Here is a 10,700-nt window from a genome sequence, read left to right on the forward strand (position 1 = left end):
CCATTAGGTATGCCTAGGCCATTCATTCACCAACCACCACAACAACAAAGCCAAGTTCCATATGGAATGCCAAGGCCAATGTATGCTCCACAACCTCCGATCATCAATCAAGGAATTCAAAACCAAGGTGTTCATGTTGCACCTCAAGTAGCTAATCCACCTCTTGCTTTAAGAGACCATTATGTGCCTAATGAGTATAATGCACCTACATGTATCCAATTGCCACCATTTAGAGCACATCATTATGAAATTAAGCCACAAACCATTCAAATGCTTCCTAACTATCATGGACTTCCAAGTGAAGAACTTTACAAGCATTTGGATGAGTTTCTTGAAGTATGTTCCACCGTAAAATATACGGACATGCCGGAAGAGGTTTTAAAACTCAAACTTTTTCCACTCACCTTAAAAGAGAAGGCAAAGTATTGGTTTAACAATCTAAGGCCTTTTTCAATCACTTCTTGGGCAGAAATGCAATAAGAATTCTTGAAGAAGTACTATCCGGTTTCTAAAACCAATGCCATGAGAACCTCAATTCGAGAATTTTCACATGGGGATGGAGAAACATTTCATGAGGCATGGGAACGCTTCAATAAATTGCTTAGGAAATGTCCACATCATGACATGCCCAAATGGCAATTAGTTCAATATTTCTTTGAGAGCTTATCGGACAACTATGAGGGTATGGTTGATGCTTCCATGGGTGGCTCATACATTGATAGGCATGAGGATGACGTGTGGCTTCTTTATGAGAGCATGAGTGAAAATTCTTTGCATAGAACACTATCATCCAAGAATGTAGAAATTCACAAGGTAGGAAGAGTGTTGGCTTACATTAAGTCGAACATTCAAATGAAATAGCCGCCGAAATGAAGTCTTTATCTCAAAGGTTTAATCAATTTTTGATTAACCAAAACTCGGCAAACCAAGTATCTTCCTTCCCTAACCATTCCCATCGTGCATCAAATGAAACATGTATGACTTGTTCTTGTGTTCTTCATTCTACTTCTCATTGTCCTCACGGACAAGTGCAAAATGAACCTAATGAACAAGTCAATGCAGCTTTTGTGAACCAAGGAAACAATCCTTATGGTACTCACTATAATCCAAGTTGGAGGAATCATCCGAATTTCTCTTAGAAAAACCAAGGAGAGGGCTCAAACCCTTCCCAAGGCGGTTTTCAAGGGAAGTACATTCCACCTCCACTTCAAAACCAAGGATCCCAAGTTTATAGACCTTATCAATCACAAGGGAATCAATTTGTTAATTCTCATTTTCCCAACCAATCTTATTCCCAAGGAAATACTAGAAGTCCTGCATTTGAAGAAAAAGTTTTGAATGCTTTGGGCACTTTAGAGGCTAACACTCAATTGCTTCATTCTCACTCTCAATCTATTGCGAAGCTAGAAACCCAAGTAGGGCAAATAGCAAACACTCTCAATGCAAGAGAGAAGGGAAAAATGCCCATTAATGCCCCACCTAAGCAACAATGTGTTGTGGAAACCCATTCTTCGTCCGAAGGCCACACCATTGAACATGTTAATGTAGTGACTACCTTGCGGAGTGGTAGGATTGTGGACAATCAAGTTGGAATGTCCAATGAAGAGAGTGAACCGGTGCAACCTCAAGTTGTCACCCGTCCCGTTTCACATCCCATTCCTCCTTCATTGCATATACATGACCTTATAAATGAGAAAGTTTTGAAAGATGTGTTTGAAAAAGAAGTTTTGAAAAATGATGTTGAAAAGGTTTTGTTAAAAAATGATTTGAAAACTTCTTGTGTTGAAGAGAGTTCAAAAGAAAATTTTGAAAAAGTCTTTGAACTAAAAGTTCCATTTCTGAATGCCTTAAAAGGATCCATTTCAAAAGACAAGCAAGAGGCAAAAACCAATGAAATCATGGAAATGTTTAGGCAAGTGAAAGTTAATCTTTCACTAATGGATGCAATCAAGCAAATTCCGGCTTATGCCAAATTCTTGAAAGACTTGTGCACCCAAAAGCAGAAGAACAAGAGCCAAGCATCAAGAAAAGTGGTTTTGGCCGAGCAAGTAAGCTCAATTTTGCAATATAACACTCTTCCAAAGTTTAAGGACCTTAGTTCACCCACTACATCATGCATTTTTGGTGATCATATCATTAATCGGGCGCTTCTTGACTTAGGGGCCAGTGTTAACCTTATTCCATACTCGGTTTATATCAAATTGGGCCTAGGTTAATTGAAACCGACGTCGGTAGTTTTGCAAGTTGCCGACCAATCCATTAAGAAGCCTAAGGGGATAATTGAGGATGTTTTGATAAAGATTGACAAATTCTTCTTCTCGGTTGATTTAGTTGTCATCAACATGGAGCCGGTTCCCAATCCTAAGAGCCAAATTCCTGTTATCCTTAGCCATCCTTTCTTGGCAACCGCTAATGCCAACATCAATTGTAGGACGGGGATAATGAAGATCTCCTTTGGCCACATGAAGGTGAAGTTGAATATCTTTAATCCCACGCCCAATTCATTTGACAAATATGAAGGAGAGGTTAATGTTGTAGATAAATGTCATGATCTTCAATGTCAAGGAAATGAGCTTTTGTGTAAGACCAAAACTTCCAAAGGATCATCTTCAACCTTGCATTCTCAAAATCTTGTTTCAAATTCTTGCTTTGAAAGGGCATGGAAGCCCAAAAGTTGTGAACAAAAGTTTCTTTTGAGCTTAATCCAACAAGTTCTTCAAAGAACCATTTGTTGGATGGAGTTCAAAGCATTTATCACCCCAACATGGAGGGGATGTATTATAAGATCTTTGATCCGGGCTAAAAGAGCCCAATGTCTTGCTAAAGACGTTAAAGACTAGCAAAAACATTTCGTAGGGTGTCAAAACCCTATTCCTCCTTCTATCTTAAATTTCATTTCTTGCGAAGTCTAGATACTTGTTTTTGGTTCTCATATGCATTGAAAGGAACTTTGGTGAGGATTGCATGAGCTTTCATGTCATTATTGAGCATTCTACATAGTTCGATCGATCTCAAACCTAAGTTCGATCGATCGAACTCCATTTTGCATCCAAATCACCTCTCTGTCCTATTGTTCGAACTAACTCTTAGATCGATCAAGAGACCTTCGATCAATCCAACTTCCAAGTTCGATCAATCTCATGATTCAACAATTAGAAAAATTTTGAGCCTGCATCAACCTGCATATTTTACCTCTCTGTCTCATCGATCGAAACATTCCAAGATCGATTAAGAAGTTCTTCGATCAATCCAACCTCCAAGTTCGATCGATCTTCAAGTTCTAACACTTAGCCAATCATCTGAGCCAAAAACCTGCATATTTTTGCTCTCTGTCTTATCGATCGAACTCTTATTTCGATCGATCTCAGTTCTTCATTTCATTATTTTAACTTTTCAAATTTTCAAAAATCCAAAAATATTTTCACTTTTATTTTATTTTCATTTCATTTTATTTTTCAAAAAGTTTTCAAAAATTCAAAAATATTTTAATTTTTAATTATTAGTGTTTATTCAATTAAATTTAATTAAAATTAAAAAAAAAAAAAAAAACCAAAAAATATTTTATTTTGATTTTACTTTATTTTCCAATTTTTAATTTTAATTCCAATTTTTAATTTTAATTTTGTAATTCTCAAAAATTTCAAAATTTCAAAAATTCTTTGAAGAGAGTTGATCAAAGTTCAATCGATCTCAGTTAAAGTTCAATCGATCGAACTCTATCGGGAATGTTTTTAAAAATAGAATCGAGGGTTTTCTAGATCGATACCTTAGATCGATCGATACCTTAGATCGATCTCACCCTCTCTGCAAACCCTAACCCCCCTCATCGCCGCCGCATCCCATCACCTCTCCCACCTCCGGTGAACTTTCCGGCGAGCATCTAAGCATCAATCTCTCTCTCCCTTCTTGGATTCACCACCACTCTTCCACATCTCATCGTTTGAGGTAAGATCCGAGAATGTCCCTCATGATTTAAGCTTCAATCTTGTGCATACATACTTTATATGTTGAATACATGCTTTATCCATGACAAAATCCTCCATTGTTGAAGCTTGAAGCATTTGTGTATATATGTTTATATATGTGTATATATTTTTGATGATTTTATTCGATTTGGGAGTGTGGGCCATGATTGGGTGATGCGATTGGATGATTTGTTGTGTTGAAGGGCCCACGAACACGTTCGTGTGGGCCCCATGCTTCCAAAGTCACAGATCTGTGACCTTTGAGTTTTCATCGTCACACAGTTCGATCGATCAAACTTATATCTCAGATCGATCTTGAGAGATCGATTGAACTAATGTCTCTGATCGATCGAATTTGTGAGATCGATCTCATTTGTTTTCGATCGATCTAACTTTTGTGATCGATCTCACTTCTTTTTATGATCGATCGAACTTCACAGATCTCACACACACACTTCATTTATCATATCTTATGTTCATGCTATCTCATATATACCCAATGCCTGTGATATTCCACATTGGATGCATTCATACTCACATTGTTTAGCATGTTTCATATCCTGCCACTTGCATAGATTCATGTCATATTTGTTTTGTCTATTTTACTTGACATACATGTTTTTATATCATGCTTAAAATTTCTTATTCTGGCACTAACTCCCATTGCAAGTTTTTCTTTTTCTTTTTGCAGGCCATGGTTAAGAGGAAGACCGTTGTCAACAGGCAACACAGGCCCACCCGACATATTAGGCCACAGACAGAGGAACCAGCAGAGCCTTCTTATGCACAGGAGGAGCCAGCACAGGCTACCCCACCTTAGTCACCATCTCATGTGGCTGAGGATGACCATATACCATCCCCCTCTACGGCTCATCCTGCATTCACTCCATCACCATCTCCACTACATACTGGGGCTGAGCATTCACCTATACCAGCTCAGCCAGCTTATCTGGAGCGTGATAGGCCCACGCCTCGATATGCGCATATGACGATCGACCATGAGTTAGTGTTCGACACAGCCTTCTTCTCTAGATCATTGCTGACCCGATCCGCCTACCATGATATCATTCAGAGGGGCCTGGCCGCTATTCTTGCCCCCGTCATAGAGCCGGTCTACCCGTGGCCGGTACGGTTGTTCTATCAAAACCTCCGACCATCACCGCGTACCACAGCTGAGATGGTCACTTCTGTCGATCGCCATCCGATCACCATCACAGTGGACTCTTTAGCCCGTTCTTGCCGCTGTCCACACAGATGTCCTCCGGAGCTTCAAGACATATATCTGAGGCTATACAGGCCTTCATACGCCGACATGGCGATTTTTCTTACAGGTCACCATGCCGGTGGCAAGACCTTCACCACCCGGACATTCCTTCCAGACGACTTATGGTTCACCAATTCCGTTCTCTATCGGAACATATACATGGCCGGGTACAAGATTCAGAGGAGGGGCAATTATCTGACAGCCCTCTACTCCTTCTACACCTGGCACTGGGTATCCATTCCCGCGCTTATCTGGAGCGTGATGAGGAAGCTATATGACAAGTACGTCAGTAAGGAGATGCCCAGAATGGCTAAGTATCTTCTTTTCAGCCACCTCATCACCCAGATTCTTATAGATCAACGCTACCCCATCCATCCTCGGGAGCACCCCGAGAGAGGCTCATGTCACTTCCTGAAGAAGGATTGGGACAAGAGCTACCAATCCAACATTACTCGCCCACAGGACCACGCAGTAGTGGTTGCAGAGGAGTTAGAGGATGAGGAGGCACAGGTACAGGCCCAGGCCCAGGCAGAGGCACAGGCACAGACAGAGGAAGCTGTAGCACATCCCGCAGTGGACGACGCACCAGTCGATCTAGCTGCTGAGCATATAGATATAGACTTAGAGCGCCCTGCAGATGATATAGAGCAGTACTCTCCAGCCAGGTTGCCCATTCATGAGCAGGAGCAGACTTAGGAGCTTTCTTCTGATTTATCTATGCCTGAGGCTCTAAATCTGACCCCCGGCTTTGGAGTACATCTGCAGACGCTTGAGGATGCTGTTGTTGCCATCCGAGCTGATCTCACAGTCCATAGAGCTGATTTTGTTGCCTTCTGCAAGGATGTCGCGACCATGTTCCGAGATCTATCCAGAGACATCCGTGAAGCCCGACCTGCCCGTCCTACCTCATCCTCCTAAGTCCTAGTTCCTTCTATTTCATGATCCCTCTTTTCTATTGATACTTTACTTTTATCACTGTACATTATTATTTTTACAGCCGGTCTGTCGGCTTTGATATTTTTGTTATACCTGTACTTTAACTATTTTATATATATCTGTTTTTATTGTGGATGTCATATGATTATATTCTCATATATGTATATTTGACTCCATCAGGTGCATCACAGTGACTTCAGTGAGAGAGTGCTACCCAATTTTTAGGACCACCTTTACACCTCTCTCATTTCTTTATCTGTTTATCCCATTTAACTTGCATGTTTACTATGCACTGATTATCCTATTTTGTTATCTGGTGAGTTTATCCAAGTGCCAATTTTCAGGACCACAGTTCATCCCAAGTTTGGGGGGGGGGGGGGGGCATGCCACCCACTTCGGATACTTTAGTCCCGATCATTCTTGCTTAGTTGCACTGGTATATTCTTTCATTTATTCTCTTGCACATTGAGGACATTGTGCCATTTAAGTTTGGGGGGAATGGTGCTTTGCAGTGTTAGTTTTAAATTCAAAATTTTGAGCATGACTTGTGTATTTGAGGGATATTTCTATGATTGGTTCATATCTAGCTATGATTTTGATCTTTTGAGAACTATATTGCTTAAAATTTAAAAATTGCTTGAATTGAGAGTCCAATACTCCTTGTATGCCTTGTGGATACCATTTAGGAGTAAATTTTTTGAAATATTGATATCTTGCTTGCACTTGTGGTCCACATCATCTTGATTTTGTGATTGTTTTGAGATTCACTCTAGTCTTCTACACTAACTCCGGCGCACACTAGCATTCATTTGTGGGGTACATGCTTTGTTGATTATTGAATTGGTTATATCCCAATTGGGCTAGTAGTGCATTGAAAGCTTTCATTCTTGATAAAGGTAAATAACAACCCCTTTTCACTAAGTAGCCGGGATTCTAGCCTAATCAAGCACCGAACTTCTCGCGCCGAAAAGTGGAGGGCCCAAACTCTAGGTTAATAATTGTTTATTAAAAAAACAAAAAAGTTGCAAAAGCAATAAAAAGTGAGGACTTCTCCCAAAAGGTAAGAAGTGGGAAATGATTAGATGGTTGTTCTTTTGATTTTTAGCCTAATTGATTTGAGCTTGTAAGTCCGTAGGGGTATTTGAATGCCTAATGCCTTAAAGCGGTCTAGTTTGGGAGTCATTGACCTAACGCTCGACCTCATAAATCGCTAGAAAGCTTAATAGATCAACACATTGCACTATGCTTCCATCTTTGATCTTATAAAAATATATATATGAGTGAAAAAAATAAGCGCACCTAGAACAATAAAGCTTTTATAAAAGGTCCACTTTTTGTCTTGATGATTGATATTAGATTTGTGTGCTAGTTTGAGGGTAAGGATGTGATTAATTCTTTAGTTGGCTAAGATAGCAACACATTTGATGCCGGTCCACTCAAAAGGATTCTAGAGTTGTTTTGATTTGCATGCCATTTTCTTGATATGTGGAGGACCATATTTGCTTGCTTGATGTTGAGATTTTGGGAGATTGCTCGAAAATGTTTGAAAAATTGCATACTCGAGGTAGTTTTCTCCTAATGCTTGTTTGCAATATTGGTGCCTCTTTTGAAAGAATGAGCTTAATGTTTGTGGGTTCATTTCTGGAAACCCTCGCGAGACTTCACTCGTCCATTAGGGATAACCTAGGGGTTTAAAAGGTTTGTTGCATATGCTAAATGCAATCGTGTTCCCTACGAAAGTGGCATTATCCATTTACTGTTTTCTAGTTCATAGTTGTACAGTTGTTTATTTCATTCCTTTACTTTCTAGTTCATTGCTAGGAACTAGCAATATTTAAGTTTGGGGGTGTGATGAGCGCTAAAAAGTACGTATTTAAACCCCTTAAGCTTAGGCATTCTAGTACCTTTATCAATCTTACTTTGCCATTTTAGATTGATTTCGTATTATTTCCATTTTCAGGCACTTATCCCGAATATAAGGTAACTCAGCCAAATAAGAGCTTAATTGAAGCAATTCTGGGATTAAACAAAGAAAAGAGCAAAGTGGAGAAAGAATGAAGCAAATGAAGCCAAAGGTGACAAGCAGCAAAGTTCAATCGATCCAAGTTCAAGGTTCGATCGATCGAACAATGATCGATCTCAGCACTTCAAGATAGATCCAAACCTTGGCCCAAAAGCATAAAGTCCAAAAGTTCGATCAATCCAACACCACCCTTCGATCGATCGAACACTTTTGTCCTTATTCAAATGATTGATCCTATCCACAGCTGTACCACCCACTAACCACTTTTGTCCTTTTCCCAAAAATATCTCCCAAAATATCTTAGATTTGTCTTTTCCCAAAAAGCTCAACCAGTTGGATTGATCCAGCCTAAGTTCGATGGATCTTAGCCAGTTCGATCGATCCAAGTCTAAGGTTCGATCGATCGAACTTCCTCTAGTGTGAAAAAGTTAAAATTCCATCTCATTGAAAGTTGTCCTTTATCCAATCATTAGAGAATATTGTGTGCACGACCCCATCTCATTTTGGGTGTCAATTTGACCTACCTATATAAGGATAAGGATTACTTTTTACAAAGGGGGCTATATATCATTTTCATATCATCTCTTGGAGAGGAAGCATAGAGGAGGAGGCTAGAGACACCATTGGAGTTCTTCATCAACAAGGAACAGATTTTAACCATGGAGTTAGCCTTTGAGGGTTGGAGCAACATCACCATGAGTGGCTAGACATCCTCTTGGGGCTAGAGTTAGCCCCAAGCATGCTTTCTTTATCTTAATCTTGTATATTATTGAGAGATTAGTGTTATAATTAATTTTTTGACACCTTGATATATATAAATCTTGTTTATTCAATGATTTATGTGGTTTAATGCTTCCAATTGATCATTTCATTCTATCCATATGTCTATGTATGCTAGAATATATGTTCATGTGCTTGTCTCTAGATTTTGTGTTATTGATGTATGTCTATGTGTATTGATGCTATAGATTTGGAGATTGTCAAAACATAGTGTTTAAAGAAATGCTCTTGTGATTCTCTTGATGGTTCATACTTATACCTTGATGGATTCTGCCTCTCTCCTAGTTTATTTTCATGCTAGTAGTGTAGATGTAGTGTAGTTGTAATGTAGTGTTAAATAGGAGGACAATCTATGCTTGTTGTTTGATGATCTAAGCTTTTGAATGCAAGTAGCATATGTCTATATCCTTGTGTTATATTTGGATTATGAGCTTAATGAAATGATTAATGACTTGTTTTGATCTATTGTGCCTTTCACATGTTGTTTAGACAATATATGCTTCATTGCTTAGATATATTGTGCCTTTCACATGATGTTTAGACAATACATGCTTAACTAGTCATCCTTGCTTATTGAATCAACCAAACACACACATACCAATATTGCAACACACCATTTGCCCACATTAATCACTTGTCAATGATATGCATTGTTTGGTGGTGATCTCTAAACCCCAAGATTTCTCTCTCTCTTACTTACTCTTATTTGCATTCTTTGTTATCACTTACTTTAATTTAGTTGTTCTCTAATCAACCAACCAACCAATTGTTTGATCACTCAACCTACTAGCCCTAATAGCGATTCCACGATATTGTTCGATCCTCACAATCCCTTGGGACGATCCCTACTCGCCCTAGCTATATTTATAGTGAAAGGTAGTAGTGGCTTCTATAAACGTAAAACTCTTGGCCCTCGCCTTAAAATCCACACACTCTCAAGCTTGATTGTGGTGCGACGACACATCGCTACGACCAGTCAACCCAATCCAAAGTTTGTGCACCAAAAGATAATGGTGTAGAGTTATGATGAATGTGGCCAAGTTTTACATTTAGAAATTGCCACTACTACTTTTCACTAAAATATAATTAGTGCAAGTAGGGATCGTCCCAAGGGATTGGTGGGTCGTACACAGTTGATGAATCAAGATTAGGGTTAGTAGGTCAAGTGATCAAAAGATTGGTTGGTGGTTGAATTACACTAAAATGCAATTTAAACTAAAGTAGGCAATTAAATGTAATGGAAAGAAAATAAAAGAGAGATCTTAGGGTTTAGAGATCACACTAAGCATAGCTTTTCTACACCCTTAATGAATGATTAATAAGGGGAAAAACATGTATTGCAACAAAGTGTGTGTGTGTGGTTGTTTCAACAAGCATGGATGACAAATTAAGCATATATTGTCTACGCAACATGGTGAATAGCACAGCATATCAAATTAAGTCATTAATTCTTTCTTTAAGCTCACAACCAAACATATCACAAGGTTAGAGATATATATTACTTGTTTTCATAAGTATGGAACATCAAACAACAGGCATGGATTGTCCTCCCATTTAACATCTAAACTACAACTACACTACAATTAAGCTAATGACATGAAATTAAACTAAGGGAGATGTACAAGCCATTAAGAAATGAGTATGAACTTTCAAATAAATCACAAGAACATTCCATTAAGCACTATGTCTTGACAATCTCTAGATCTATAACTTTAATACACAGACATGCATC

General features: G+C 38.9%; 1 pseudogene; it reads right to left on the minus strand.

Annotated features, from left to right (window-relative positions):
• Nucleotides 1-527: 527 nt before the first annotated feature.
• LOC132272119 (small nucleolar RNA R71) lies at nucleotides 528-626 on the minus strand (annotated as a pseudogene).
• Nucleotides 627-10,700: the final 10,074 nt, after the last annotated feature.

This window comes from Cornus florida, unplaced genomic scaffold (assembly GCF_030987335.1).
Source record: "Cornus florida cultivar Cherokee Brave unplaced genomic scaffold, ASM3098733v1 CherokeeBrave_3.0.0_Hap2_Chr08, whole genome shotgun sequence".
NCBI lineage: Eukaryota > Viridiplantae > Streptophyta > Magnoliopsida > Cornales > Cornaceae > Cornus > Cornus florida.